At 32.1% G+C, this 16,081-nt stretch overlaps 1 protein-coding gene and 1 pseudogene across 5 annotated transcripts in view; both read right to left on the reverse strand.

Annotated features, from left to right (window-relative positions):
• Positions 1–5,783, reverse strand: part of sky (GTPase-activating protein skywalker) — a 91,898-nt gene extending 86,115 nt beyond the window's left edge. For 3 of the 4 annotated variants that reach the window (XM_088035206.1, XM_088035204.1, XM_088035205.1), the window contains exon 1: positions 5,323–5,782. The gene's annotated coding sequence lies outside the window, so the exon portion shown is untranslated. Of the gene's footprint in view, positions 1–5,322 lie in introns of all 4 variants that reach the window. The other variant, XM_088035207.1, reaches the window with a different exon arrangement.
• A 1,834-nt stretch (positions 5,784–7,617) lies between these two features.
• LOC148173780 (ubiquitin-conjugating enzyme E2 N pseudogene) lies at positions 7,618–12,344 on the reverse strand (annotated as a pseudogene). Its single transcript, XR_015770141.1, has 2 exons — positions 12,055–12,344; positions 7,618–12,004 (listed from the first exon to the last, which is right to left on the reverse strand). The product of XR_015770141.1 is annotated as a ubiquitin-conjugating enzyme E2 N pseudogene (transcript).
• Positions 12,345–16,081: the final 3,737 nt, after the last annotated feature.

A 16,081-nucleotide genomic window follows, 5' to 3' on the forward strand; every position in this document is an offset into this window, starting at 1 on the left:
CAGCAATACAGATGGTGAATTTCAAAACAAAAATTGACAAAGATTAATAGTATTAAAGAACTGATAAAAAGTTAATAACCAATCCCGAAAGCTTATTCGAGAAGGGGAGTAAAAGGCCATCCCAATTTCCTAGGCAACGAGAGTCTAATATTCATCTGACCAATGGATGATAGTATGTGTCCATAGTTACCAATTTTCAAATTCTGTTCAGCTTCAGGATTGACTACAGTTTTTTTGTCTTATCTCGGTTATTTTTTGAGTTAAAAAATTATAGTTTCGAAATTTTGGTTCAGAATTGTTGCCTTCATAAGCCCTTTTTCACTGGGGCGCGAGTTCTGGGTAACCCTGTATGTTTCAATACCGTTTCCATTATGATGATGATGATAAATGATAATAATTTTGATGGTCTTTTGGATTCTTTTGCAATATTCAATAATTAGATTAACGGTTATTTGCGAGGTTACTGCAAACTTAATCATTTCTTTGAATCACACGATAGTATCAATAAACATCTTCTGGTTTATCTTTATAATACCAATAATGAGACAAAAAAATATTAGATTTCGGTCTGTCGTAACTTTCCTGTATTATACCTAGGTAGTTGCCAAATTTTTATGTCAACTATCAAATTATTAAGTTATTCTAAAGTTTATCTGGGTAATTAGACAATTTAGTAATAAGTTAATAGCTATTTATGCAACAAGCGTATGCCTACATAATTTAAAACTTTACGGTCTAATAAATGATGAACCTAAATTCTTGCAGATCCAAAGATCTGAATAACGCGTTTTTATTTCATCTATCATCTTTAGATTAAAAACAGAATTAAAGAATAAACATGACTTCCTTTATCTAAGCCCCAAGAAGTTTGGCAGGACATTCATTTTCACAGTTTACGAGATTCTTCTTTAAACTGCAAACATAAATCTTACTCATAATAATTGAACTGTTGTAATTTGATAATAAATAATTGCAATGATACTTGAATGTCACAGGACGTTGCTTAAGTGATGAAACCTACGTGATTTCTTCCTTAAAAAGCCTAATTTGAAAGTAGGAAGTTAAAATGAAAATTTAGTAGTACCGAGAAATTTAATAAAACTTAAAAATCTCTTCAACTTGTAATACGATTAATAATACTGATTACACAACTTGAACTCACGTTTTAAGTGATTTATGCAGGTGTCCCAGGACTCGTGACCCAGAGAAAAACGGCTTATGGAGGCAACAATTCCGAACCAAAGATCCGAAACAAAAATTTTTTGGCTTAAAAAAAATCGAGTTGATTTTTGTTTTGAAATTTACCATCTGTATTGCTGTCGGCACCTTCCCTTGCTCTATGGGTCATGAGTTCGGGAACAGCCTGTATGTATAGGATCCTATCAACGATGAAATGTTCTCATGAAATTTTGATTTCATCACGGCGAAATGTGTGACCAAATTTCCAGATGAAAATTTTTGCTGAGATTTTAGTCTCGTAGATCTAATAGAGACCTAAAATAATATTTTTAACCGAGGGTTTAAAAATGAACCGATTACCCGGATCGAAATGAAAAGTTTTCTTGGAACTCGCTACTTTTTACTGTAATTTATCAATAAAGAGGTTGTGAAAGAGGTGATATCAGGATGGCGCAAGATCGAGTTAAGAAAACACTTCACGACTTTAAAAACTAACTAGAAATTTAAAAATTCCACCAAAAATATACGGGTGTCCCATAACGCTCGGACTTCCTTTTAATGAGGAATTCATTATCAAAATCTGAGTGGATTGTCGTTCTGGGACAGCAAGTATCTATTTTATCAAAATTTAACATTATTTTTTCGAAACGGAAGTTTCGCAAATTTATTCTACAATTTTAAAAATACAGCTTAGTCCACGAATGAGCCTGACTAAATTCGAAATGCAAACCGAGTTACATATTATTTACGTATATCTTGCTTTGTCGGCAATTTTACATTTAGCACAAAAATACTAAACATATTAACCTAAAGAATTATCGGAGTTTTGCCAAAACCTATGGTTCAAGAAAATTTCTAATCGTATGTGAAATAACTTTTTCCCCGACAAAACAACATCCAAACATGGTAAAAGAAAAATGAAACTTTGCAAAAACCATTAATTAAAAATTAAATAACGTGACTGGGTACATTTTTCTGAAGAATTTGACTCTAAATTTAACGTTCGTTCATGAATACTTTTAAGTCATAGAATTTTGAACAAAATTTTTACAAAAAACTAATCTAAATGTCATTATGTTGATAGGCAAGATTTTTTATAGCTTTAAGAAGCGTTCAAGTACCTGAGAGATTATTAAGAATCGGACCAGGATAATAAATAAAAATTACCCATAATAAATCGCTTATTAGGGGCTAGTTTAAGGTTCAGAAGCAATTTTTTAATCACATCAGCACATCTTTTAATTCACATTTTTGTCATGATATTCATGCTTCTGGCGATAAAAGAAACATAACAGATTACCTTTGCCACCAATTTGTCAACTTAAATTTTTGAAAAATGTAGTTTTTTGCGATTAGGTCACATATGGTTAGCACTAGATTACAACCAATTATCAATATCAATACCAATATCAATTTAAAGCGCTACGTTTCCTCTACATGTACAAAAGTAATAATTTTTATAGCTTCATAATTAATAGCGATTTTGGGCTGGAACACTAGTGTTGGCGGAAAAAAAATTGGTCGCTCAGCTGCCCATTTCAATGTCAGCAGAAGTGCCAAAAGACGTGTAATTAGAAGGGTGTCTAAAGAAAATCACTCGGAAAATCAGGACAATCCCTTGCTTCAATAACCGCTTTTAACACCATTGTGGTTAGTAAACTTATACTACAGTGAACATTCGATATAGAAACATTTGATATAAGCAACCTTTGATATTGTCAACTAATTTAGTTTCTGTCATTCGATATAATCACATCAACTGTCAGTCGCTAAAATGACCGTGATGCAAAAACAGAAGAGACTGTTTATCATCGTTCTGAAGGATGTTTCTGCTATTTTCTTTTTAAATTTTTTCCATGTTCATTCCTTTTCTTGTTTTATATTACCGTTTGTTCTTACTCTTGACAATTGGTATTCTTCGTAGTTTTCTATATTTGTATTTGCATGGTATTTCTTTAATTTTTGTATCTTGTCTTTTATTGTTAATTTTTGGTTGTTTGTCTACTAACACTAATAATAATTTTTTACTATCTTTCCTCTTTTTGTTTGTATAGATTCTGATTGAGGCACCGTCAGAAATTCTCTTTAATTGGTGATTTTTTAGTTTATACCTCTTTTGTTATTGTTTAGGCTCTTCACCTTGTCCCACATTTGTTATTTATTATTAATTTTTCGTTTCTGTTGGTAGATTCTCTAGTGATTTTGTGTATATTCGGTGTATAATGTGGCTATTTTTTATCTTTAGGTCATTGCCTAGGCAAGTTCTTTTGTCCTTTCTGTGTCTGCATATGCAAGGTGTTTATAAATGTTTCAACCTGCCATGCACTATTTTGCCGCTTTGTTTTCATAGTGAATATAACTATCTTGAAAATTATTTATTTCACTTATGTCGACGACGTTTCAGTTGCAGATTTGTGTCCAAATTTATCATTTTCAGGTTTCAAATCACAACTAGAACAGTTTTTTTTTTCAAAACTTACTTTGCTCTGTGATTGAGGTTAACTACAAATGTCAGTTGAAAAATTTGTAATGAGCGACAAATTTGTTTGACATTTCATAGCCACCCTTGATGCTAGAAACATTTATAAACACTTCGTACATAAAGATACCATAATATTATTTCTAAAGTACTGTAAACTCAGATGACATACACCCAGTAAATTTTATGGCCACATTATGAGAGGACCGGTCAGTATTAATCCTTGCGGTTGGGAATCATAAAAATAGGCGCACGCCGTGATCGGTCGGTACTTAAACAGGGTCGTATTAAAAAAATTGAATCGAATATAATAAACAATCGTATATTTACATATACACACTTGACCATTTTGAACTTTCAATCAAACTGTCATCTGATTCGGAACTGTCGTTATTTAAACTTTTAATAAGTTGATTGTGAGAAGTTTATCGAAATGTTGCACGAAATGCGTCCGGTCCTGTTCAACCTTTGGTCTTCCCTCTACTTAGAAATTTGTTTTATTACTAGGGGTGGTTTAACTTAAGCCATAAAATGTTTACTAGGTGTATGTCGACTGTGCTTACTATATTGTCTACCCATTTCGATATAATCAACATTTTTGATAAAAGGGTGACTGTATCGAATGTTCACTGTACTACTTTTTAATGAAGTAAGTTGATTTACTCAAGATCCTAAATCATGTTTGGGAAAAAAATTATAAATTTTGATGTAAATTTGTTAATGAAAACGAGCTTCATGAGTCCACTTACATTTTTTTTCAGCATTTAGTGGCCCTAGCACACACCTATGACATTTTAAAAATTAAATTGATATGAATACGTACTAGAAGAGATACAATTTCACCCCAAGTTTACATGACGTGTTTATTTTGTCGAGAAATTTTATGTCCAGCTACATAGGGGTTGTTAGAGATTGCCATTAAATCAAGAAATGTGTATTTTGGGTTGCGTTTTCGCATTTCTTAGGGTTGGGGTCAAATTTACATATTTACAACGAAGAGGAAGACCTAATCCTTTCAAGATCATTTTAACAATCTCCTTATTTGACAAGACACATGAGATCAATCTAAAGTCATTAACATTCTAATCGCAGAGCCTAAGGGCATTTCCACGACAAAAGAATGTAATTGACTGCTCAGGATTCCAACATTCAAACAAATACTTGCCAAATTGGACAAATTATGCAATCCAAACATACATTATCTTAATGTAGCATGTAACCTAGCAAAACAATATTCATTTTGTCAGCTTTACCAAAGCACGTGACATAATTGGGTCATTCAGTCTCTCATAAAACTCGTTTGATACGGCTGTCAGTCTCTTCCTGAAATAGTGAATTTTCCGAAAGAATTCCATTTTATGAGCATAAGCCCTGTAGTAACTAAAATCCTAGATGAGGGTAGTTCCTGCACGTTACGTCATTGATTGTGAAATAACCGGCAATACCTTCTCGCCCCAGCTAAAAACCTGAAAAGTGCCCGAATCATGTATCCGTTCTGTCAAAATCATTGGCGTAACCCAGAAGGGTGTTAATTGATCATTAATCCACTCTATAAATCTGACCTCGAATGATATGCCGTTTTAAACGAGCCAAACGACTGCGAAATTGATTTTAATCAGATAAGTAGCTGCGTTTAGGGGCGATTAGAGCCACCTTCTACTTACGTTTTATCTTTTCACAGAAGCTGGGCCATTTGTGCTGAAGACCTGGCAGACATTGATCAATACAAACACTGCACCAAGAACACTGCACTGAAACCCAACACTCCGCGCACTGTGTTCGACACTGATTAGTGACAGAATGACACTAGAAATGACAAATGCACGTCAAAACGTCAGATTTTAGTGACACACACCTAACCTCGGCGCACTCGATTTTCGTACTAGATAAGCAACTTCACATCACACGCCAGCTATCCGCGACTGTCATTCGTCTCGACACGATTAGGCCACTCCCATTCGCTGGATTGTCAAAGCGACCGCTAAACAACGCGCACGGATGACGACATTTGAATAACAATTTGATCTATTCAAAATGTTATGATCACATCTTGTTAATAACAGACGCGAATATTAAAAGTACACACGTTGCTTTCGTAAACAGATTAATATGTTCAATTAGAAGACAGAGAGAGAAATACAAGATAACGCATCTAAAAAAAGAGACAGATACAATCCGTCACATGATTGGACAGGGTAAAAATAAAAATGTGTTCTCTAGCTATTACGGCGACATCTCGTGGGTGTGTCAAGAAGCAACTATTTTTAAAAAGAATTCTGTAAATGCCACATTTTAAAAAATAGATTTAATCCTAGCAAAGTGCCGGTGTTTATTTGATTTACTAATAAGTAAGTGTAAGTAAGTTATAATGACAAAAAAATCACTAAATCTACGCAATAAAAAATGTACCATACGCGCGAAATTTAAAATAACAAATTAACCCTAGTTACTGACAACCTGTCAACCCATTTCGCGGAGGAATTTAGTATTTTTAGTGTATTTTGTAGCATAATTTGCTGCCAACCTATATGTCAACTGTCGAAATCTCCCAATCTCTCACCGGATATACTATAATTATACTATAATTATAAAAATATTGAAAGAAAAACTTCACAGTACACTATATGGCATTGTCATTAATGTTCCAACTAACTCAATAAACAAATGACAAAATTATCAATTCACAGCTTGCTACACTATGTCGCGCGCTATTGTTTTTCAAAGCAACCGTGATCAAAAATCAGGTGAACCATAGAACACATTTTAAATTAAAATAGAACATCCGCTTCCATATTGAAGCTGATTTCAAGTTAGCGCCACCTCTTTTAAGGATAAGAACTAAAATAAAAATCAATCTAGGATTCGAATTTGGGATTTTCCCGGGGCATTTGCTTCCATATGGCATTACAAGTTGTAGACAGTGATTTTTTCTAAAGTACAGCTCATTGCTATCAGTCCACTTTCCTGTGAAAATTTTCGAAAATTTTTGGGTGTAAATCAGGCTTTCAATTCCTTTGGGAGAAAATTAGGGAAAAATTGAAGGTAACGATTTTTTAAGTTAACACTTTGTCAAAGTTGAGTGTATTAATTAATATCTAATTAAAATTTTGTTGAAAAAGAATGATTTTAATAGAGATTTAACAAGTTTTGGCAATGTTGTGAAAGACGATTAGCTTCTACGCATGCCACAGTTGCGTCAAGGTCAAATTTGGTGCCAATTGCAATTCAGCCGTTGAATCTTGATAAAAATTTGTGGTTTTATAGATTTCGAGCTCTTCTTTGCAAATTCCAGCCAGAAAACTGCAAGAATCAGCGAGAAATCGCGGATTTCTCTTAAAAAAAAAAAGATAATTTCGTGCAGATTTCAACTGTTTTCTTGCAATTCAGCCGTTGAATCTTCATAAAAATTGGTGGTTTTGTAGATTTCGAGCTCTTCTTTGCGAATCTAAGCTAGAAAACAGCGAGAATCAGCGAGAAATTGTCGTTTAGCATCGAAATACATAAATTTTTTCTAAAAATTTTGATGATTTCGTGCAGATTTCTGCTCTTTTCTTGCAATTCAGCCGTTGAATCTTGATAAAAATTGTTGGTTTTGTAGATTTCGAGCTCTTCTTTGCAAATCTAAGCCAGAAAACGGCGAGAATCAGCGAGAAATCGTCGTTTAGCATCTAAATAAGCGGATTTCTCTTGGTGCCAATTGTTACCGATAAAAATCGCTAAGGGCTGTTGCCAACTTAACTTTTTAATGAATGAACCGATAGTAATAAATAAGCTCTGGTATAGTTATAAACAAAAGAATTATATTATACATAATTTAAAAAACCAAACTATAAACCTACAAAAATACCACCATAGACAGAAGAGAAGAGATAAAAACGATAAATCAAAATAAAATTAAAAAGTAGCCTATCGGTATTCTAAGTAGTAGTAATGTTGGTAGTAATGATCAAAAATCAAACAGTAGATTAATTCAGGTCTTATATTTTTATAAACTAAATAAATATGCGCTAACAAGAATCTGAAATAACATTCCATCACACAAAAATGTGATAACAAAAAAGCAACGCTGATTGAACTAGTGGAAATTTCATAAACATCTTCATATTTAAAGACATGTTCAAATTGTGAACAGACAATTTTTAATAAATTATGAAGCCAGTTCATAAGGCAGTTTCATAGGGTTAGATTTTACTCACAGCAAATAATATGCAGTGATTTGATTAAATAAAATTTATATTTTAAGTTCGATTCTGATTTTCTAGTATTCTTCAAGGCGGTTTCACATGATCACATTTTTTCTCAAATTTTTCCAAATAAAAATTTGAGAATTTTTCTTTCGAATTGACGTTCAAGATTTGCCACAAAATTAATACAGACATTTTTTTCCAGATCGCTAACCTCCAAAATCGTGAAATTATTTGTGAATTTTAACATGTTAGTATAGTGAACAGCTTCTATTTGACTCATTTTAATCATTTTAATTTCTAAAACTCTGTGTATACTTTTTAATATATTCAATTTTTATATTTTTGTATTATTTTTTTCTTTTGTATCTTGAGTTGTGTATGTTGTTTCAACTCATTAATAAATTACCAAAAAAAAGTTTGAGAAAAAATGTGATTGTGTCAAACCGCCTTTAGATTAAATAAATAAATAAATAAATAAAAAAATCGTAAAATTGTAAATTCTTAGGAGTATTAGATAAGAAAACGAGAAAATCGAAGAATTAAAATAATGAAACCTCCAGAACAATAAATGTATGTATCAGTCGATACTATCGATCGTCCAGAAGTTTCCATAACTTACAATAACTAAAAGTCATGGTTTTTAGCATACTCAGTTAAAATATTTTAATAAAACAATGACTATTTTGTGAATAATGCTGAAATAAACGATTTTGTAGCACTGTTTTGTGTGTTGGTCATTGAATTTTGGACAATGTCAATCGTGAAATGTAAAATGATCTTTAAATTCCCCATGTACAATCAACTTTAAAGTTTTTTCTTGGCGAAACGTAAAATTCCTGTCCACAATTCAATGACCAAAAGAGCACTACTAGTAACTGCGTGTCAAAACTAGTAACGTGTGATCCACAAAATTTTTATTTAGGGTAGGCTTTGACAAAATTTACGTAAGTCGAGACAAAATTTGACATTTGATTTAATTTCAATTAGTTTTTAATACATTTTTGATTCTGGAGAGACAAACGATACATTTTCTCTTATTTTCACCTCGTAATGTTACATATTTTTATCTAAAAATTGAGGTTATATCAAAAACAAAATTTCACTCCGACATGACTTTTATGTTTGTCTCTCTCTTTCAAAGCCTACCCTAAACAAAAATTTTGTGGCTCACATGATATATTGGACTCAAAAAATTTCTAGACGGGGAAATGTCGGTACCACGTGACTGAAATCACACGCCTTGTAAGTCCACTTAAAACGTAATTTTTCCTGCAATGGATTTATCGATTTAAAAAGAATTTTTTTAAATTTTTTTTTTGAAAAAGATGGCTAACAACTGTTAAGCCACCTGCTCAGTATCGCACTTGTCAAAAAGTTATCTAAATTGGTACAATACAACCTCGATTATTCGTGTTTTTCGGGACCTGAGCCTTAAAAATAACAAGTTTTAATATTGAAAGAAATTCTTATTACACATATTACATAAAAGGCACTATTTTGTTAGTAAAAAAATCTAATCCTTCCATTTATGTATTTCTTTTTTTGGTCCAAAAAAATTTTCTCTGCCACTTGAATTATCAGTTTCCTTAATTATAAAAGATTTCATTGCAAAAGAATTTATTTCAAGCATGTTTTTGCTCTCTGCACTGTAAAATTCCAAATTTTAAGTTTTTTAACATGGGAAGCAAAAATACGATTTGTGTGTTTTTTGCAATGCACGGATAATCGAGGCACGGATAATCGAACAAACACCGTTGCAGGGATAATCCGCACCCGTATAATCGAGGTTCCACTGTACTACAATTTTGTAGTGATTTACTTCACTTCACTTGGAACATATAGGGTGTCCCAGAACTCATGACCCAGAGAGCAAAGGAGAGTTCCGACAGCAATGCATGGTAAATCTCAAAACAAAAATTGATTAAGTTTAATAGTATTTGAGAAAAGATAAAAAATTAACAACCAATCCCGAAAGCTTATTTTAGAGGTGGAGAAAAGGCCATCTCAATTTCCTAGGCAACAAGAGTCTGACCAATGGACGTTAGTATGTGACCATAGTTACTGATTTTAAATTCTGTTCAGCTTCCGGATTGGCTACATTTTTTTTTGTCTTGACTCGATTATTTTTTGAGCTAGAAAATTTTTGTTTCAAAATTTTGGTTTAGAATTGTTGGCTTCATAAGCCTTTTTTTCTCTGAGTCATGAGTTCTGGGACACCTGTATTTAAGGGCTTGCACTGATTAATTAGGTACCGTTGATGCACAGCAATTTTCATGTCAAAATGGACAAATGTCAAATTCTGGTAAGCAATGATGCCAACCTTGTTATCTTAAAAATTCGAATATTAATTTATCAAAATTCCAACTGTAAATAAAAAAATAACTGTCAAAGTAAACATTTGCAACCTAAACCGACTTGAAATCGACCTACTTTGAGCATTACATTTCTCAACATTTTTTCTGTAACCAGATTTACACAAACAAAATATACAGCCGCGACACAAAATCTTAGACGTCATTTTTCTGACGTTTCAAAAATTTGAGTGTAGTCTGTGCTTTACTGTCATTACTATTACTGACGTTTAAAACATCAAAGTATTGACAAATTGACAAGTACATATTTAAAACGAATAAAATTAGAAAAGTATCTTTAGTACAGAGCGGTATAATCTGCAATTAGTTCCTTGCAATATTGGAAATAACAAAAATTTTGAAATTAAAAATTAAAACTCGAAATTGACAGTACAAAAAAGTAAGGTTACAAATTCTAAGTGGGGTTTTACACCATGCGACAATTAAATGACATTGACGTCTTTGATTTTTTTAACAGCTGATCTGGACCGAAAAATGACATCAAATTTATTATTAATTTATTGCTTACGATTTCATGATTTAGTAATAATTTGACAAATGTGGAAGTTTTTGTCTGACTGGACTGCAGGAGGTTTAAAAACGAGCAATGAAATAATCAGACCCCTGAAAGACCAATCACAGAGTTGCATTTTAAATTTACAAAAAATTCACAGCAGGAAGAAATTAAGTTTATGTGGAAAGCTGTTTTTACACCACTCAAACAAATTTGCAGTTACAAAATAACGAAATCAGTAAAACATTTTAACTTTTCACACCTTTTTCGAGGTCAAAAAATGTACTAGTTCGTAATGATGCATTTCACGTACTTGTAAAATAATATACCACTATTACTCATATGTATGGTATAAGTAGATTATTTTAGAGACAATGGTTTATCCAATATTTCGCAATTTTCGACTAGTTACAGTGATGACAAATGCTAAAAGGAATTTGACATAGCACATAGGTGGTGGCTTTTGGGCTAAAACCCTCGCTGCTAAAGGTAACGTGAGTTGTTAAAGACCACAAAGTTTACTGCTCTTAAGCAAAGTACAGGCAATTTTTCTCGTTAAAAACTGTCAAGTAAAACGTTGTATTATGACATATTGGATAAGTCTTTTTTGACTTGAAGGTTTGTCTCCTACTTGTTCAAAACACACTGTTACAGAAAAATCTACAACAGACATAACATTAGAAGTGTTATAAGTTGTTACCTGCCACTTTAAAGTTCTCGAAATTAACAGATCTGTTAAAAAATCCTTACCATTCTAAGTAGTACTGCGATCTACATAACCACCTATTCATTAAATTAACTCAACAATATTGTCATTTTTATTACTCATAATAATTTATTCCATGGCATAACGCCTTGTCCAGTCTTTGGCTCTAATCATCGCCTCGCTCATCCTCGTTTTCCATGTATACGCCACATCATTAGCCAAGGGATCATCAGGATTGGGGCTACTTAACAATGCTTGAATTGATAACAAAACAGTTCTTATTTGCAAAGCGGGTGACCACTGATCCTTCAAAATATCCAAACAAATTCTTCCTAATTTGTCGATGTTAGGGTGATAAATTTTCGTCAAGAAACGAACATTTGGTGGAGATAGTGGGTAGTTTTCTGGAAGGAAAAGCTCCAGTCTAAACAGCCCCCCTTCATAGGGCGAACTTTGGGGGCCAGCCATCACTATGTGGAAATATCGACAGTTGTCGTCATCAGGGGTGGCACTAATACCTGGTGGGGGGTCTTTGGACAAATTTTTCGTTTCTACAAGTATTCGCCGGGTGGACCCGTTTGCCATAACCTACAAATCGAGCGAACATATGGAACACGGAAATTGTGAATAAAACTTACTTGAATTTTTGAAATCCGTCGATAGTTAATGTCAGTTGAATGTTATAGTACTCAAATAACAGCCACTACAGCGTTAATTTGCACATAATGAGTTACTGATATTGTTGACATTACGTGCGATGTGATCAGCTGATCAGATGTTCCCCAGACGTTAGAGATTGGTAGTGGAGGAAACCTTTTTTTGATCTGTACTCAATAAATAAATATAAATACACAGTGAGGCAAAACAACTAACGAAACTTGAAACAGATCAGCTGGGATACGCAGGGATACTAAGGTCGAATGATGGTTTAATTTAGTTTTTTTTTTATCTACATGCTGGTTCCTTAGTCCAGAATACCAGCCAAAAAACCCTTTTTTGATACCTTTTCTAATTATTTTTGGATAGTATCCACCGTTTTCCCATCTGGGTGTGGGAATACCCAGCTAATTACCACCATCCCTAATTTGACCTCTGAGCTGCTGGTCCATTGAATTTTTGAATAAAATCCTAATGGTGCTCAAAATTTTTTCAAAGTAGTAATGTATAGTCCATACAGTGAGAGTTTGAATGACAGAAAAGTCACTAAATCTACGCAATAAAAAGTGTACTATACGCGCGAAATTTAAAATAACAAAATAACCCTAGTTACTGACCACGGTGAATCGAGTATATACGGTGGCCGCATCTCTCTAGCCGAACAGAATGATGACGTCACAGTCGCCCTGAAGAGAGGCGCTTGCATGAACATTTTACGATTATTTCAATTAAATTTCGCAGAAATAATGTTTAAACTTTTATTAACATATCAGAAAATTAAACAACGGTTCTTTTCACTTTAGGGAAAAGCATTTTCTAACCATTTCTTAGCTATAATTTAGCATAAATATTATTTAAACTGTTATTATAATTTTTAATTCTGTAGCATGTTCTATCTGTTTTTTAATTAAAAATAACAAAAAAACACATAATAATAAAAATTAAAAGTATGTATCTAATACTAGTGTTGGTACCCATGAATTAAAAGGATTATACAAGACATAAATATAAGACCTAAAACTAGAATACACAGAGAAATACACAAAACATTATAATTGTGGGGTTCAGAGAAAAAGTGGACCAAAACCTTAAATAAAAAATGTTTCTGTTAATTAATGTATTCATCAAACAAAAGTTTATTTAGTATTTAAACCAAAAATGTCAGCTTTGACAAGAAAACAAAAAAGTTTTGATAATATATTAGGTTATAATTTTTTCATTTTTTTTTAGCATTTTTAGATTTTATGTGTGTACGTGACTTTCTTTTTGCCCCCGCGGATTCTTCTTGACTAGTATTTAATCTTTCAACTCTTATATACAGGGTGATTTTTTAAAAACGGCAGGCGTTGTAGAATTCTTATTTATGAACCGATTTCAAAAATTTAAAAATTGATTTAAATGGCTTTTAATTTACTATAACCTGATGATTTTAGAATGCTTCTAAATGTCTTTCGGGTCGATTTCAAGTCACTGCGTTAACGCAAATTTGCAACCGTTGCCAAGGTATGAGCAATGTGATTGGCGTTGCTATGTTGCAAATGGGATTTGCAGTAACGCAAGTCACACTTGAAATCGACCCTTTAGTATATTTTGGGCGATATTCAACTTTTTAATTTTAAATTGGGAGTCATTTTTTTTCATAATTTGGAAGGTATTAATTTTCATGTTCTATTTTTACAAAAATATTTTTAAAAAAATTATCAAAAACGAAAAAATTAGGCAATTAAAGTTAATAAAATCTAAAAAATCTAAAAAAAAAATATGCGTGCCAATTTAAAATAAGAAAGTTGAGTATCGCTCAAAAGATACTAAGACATTTAGAAGAATTCTAAAATCGGCAGTTTATAGTAAATTAAAATCCATTTAATTTCTTTTTAAAATTTTTGAAATTGGTTCATAAATAAAAATTTTACAACGCCTGCCGTTTTTTAAAAATCACCCTGTATGTGCGTTGAAGAATATATGTAGCAATAATTTCCTCTGGAAATTCTTTAAATTTTTTTTATTTCATTAGTAATAGATTTAACAATATTTTTATTTTTGTTTACGGCTTTACTGTGAAAAGATTTAAAATTATTTGCAGTCTCAAGCCAAGACACTCGGCACTTTTTGATGTCGGTGTCTGATCAAACGCCACCTTGCATTTTTTATCAACGCGTAATAAAATAATAAACACAATAGAGTTCAGAACGGTTGGTCATTTAAAACGTACTCATTGTATTTTACAAAACTATCAAGTTAGAAAATGCATTTTGGCCTCATTTTCGTACGACGTATTGTTAATAATTTTTGTAACAAAATATTGTACTGTACGCCGTAAATTATTCACTGCTGTAAGCTGTAAAGCATTATTGTCACATATCGTCGGTTTAAGTTGTTAAGTTGCTAAGTCCATTTTTGAACAAAATGCGTTTTCAATTTTATAAAAAGAATAACAGAATAGTACAGCATTGGATCATTTTATTTTCGTTCCCCAAAAAAAAAAGATATCTCGACCTCGGTTAAAAAAATTCGAAATGGACTTAGCAACTTAACGACTTAATAAGCTGACAATATATTTTTAACGCACATATATGAAGGTAAAAAGATTAAATACGAGTCAAGAAGAATATGCGAGGGCAAAAAGAAAGTCACAAACACACATAAAATCTAAAAATGCTAAAAAAATGAAAAAACCAACACTAGTATTATATACATACTTTTCTTTTTTATTATTACGTGTTTTTTTGTTATATTTAATTCAAAAAACAGATAGAACATGTTACAGAAACAAAAATTGTAACAACAGTTAAAAAACTAGGAATAATATTTCTGCTAAATTATAGCTAAGATATGGTTAAAAATGTATTTCCCCAAAGTGAAAGGAATCGCTGTATAATTTTCTGATATGTTAATAAAAGTTTAAACATTATTTCTGCGAAATTTTATTGAAATAATCGTAAAATGTTCATGCAAGCGCCTCTCTTCAGGGCGACTGTGACGTCATCATTCGGCTCGGCTAGAGAGATGCGGCCACCGTATCTACTCGATTCACCGTGGTTACTGACAACCCTGTCACCCATTTCGCGTAGGAATTTAGTGTTTTTAGTGTATTTTGTAGCATAATTTGCTGCCAACCTATATGTCAACTGTCGAAATGTCCCAATCTCTCACCGGATATACTATATACTAAAGTCCGTTTTTTTATTAAAAAACCAGCAACATCGCACTCTCCCAGCACTTTACAACCGGCAACATCGTCGATGGTGACTTTTGGTGATAAAATCAAATAGGTTAGCTGCCTAATTGACAATTTGATTACACAAAACGGTCTTTCAGGCTGTGCAGAGTCTTTTCACTCTTAAATCCTTTGATTTGCAATCCAACAGGCTGTAAAAGAAACGTTTTTAACGGAAACACTGCCTAATTTTCAGAAATGTCAAAAATTTGACAACTTTTTTCTCACCAAAAATCTCCATAGGCAACGTTGCCAGTTGTAATGGAGGGGAAGATTGCGGTGTTAGTGGTTTAAAAAAAAAAACGGACTTTATACAGGGTGATTTTTTAAAAACGGCAGTCGTTGTAGAATTTTTATTTATGAACCGATTTCAAAATTTAAAAAACAAATTAAATGGTTTTTAATTTACTATAAACTGATGATTTTAAAATTTTTCTAAATGTCTTAGTATCTTTTGGGCGATACTCAACTTTCTTATTTTAAATTGGAACCCATATTTTTTTTTTCATAATTTGGAAGATAATAATTTTCTTGATTCAGAAATGTGTAATATGTTCTACTTTTAACCAAAAATCTTTTTTAAAAAATTATCAAAATTGAAAAAAAATAAGCAATAAAAGTTAATAAAATCTAGGTGCATGGTGTCAAATAAAAGAATGCCGTTATTGTAATGTCAAAAAGCAGCAAATAACAGAAAGAATCGGCATTTTTTTTTAAATTATTAATAACAAAAAACAATAATAATTACAAATCAGAAAAAACAACTACCTAATTTAATTAAAATACTGTTG

The sequence above is a fragment of the Gnatocerus cornutus genome, chromosome 5 (genome assembly GCF_029298725.1).
Source record: "Gnatocerus cornutus isolate USDA-ARS CGAHR chromosome 5, icGnaCorn1.1, whole genome shotgun sequence".
Lineage (NCBI taxonomy): Eukaryota > Metazoa > Arthropoda > Insecta > Coleoptera > Tenebrionidae > Gnatocerus > Gnatocerus cornutus.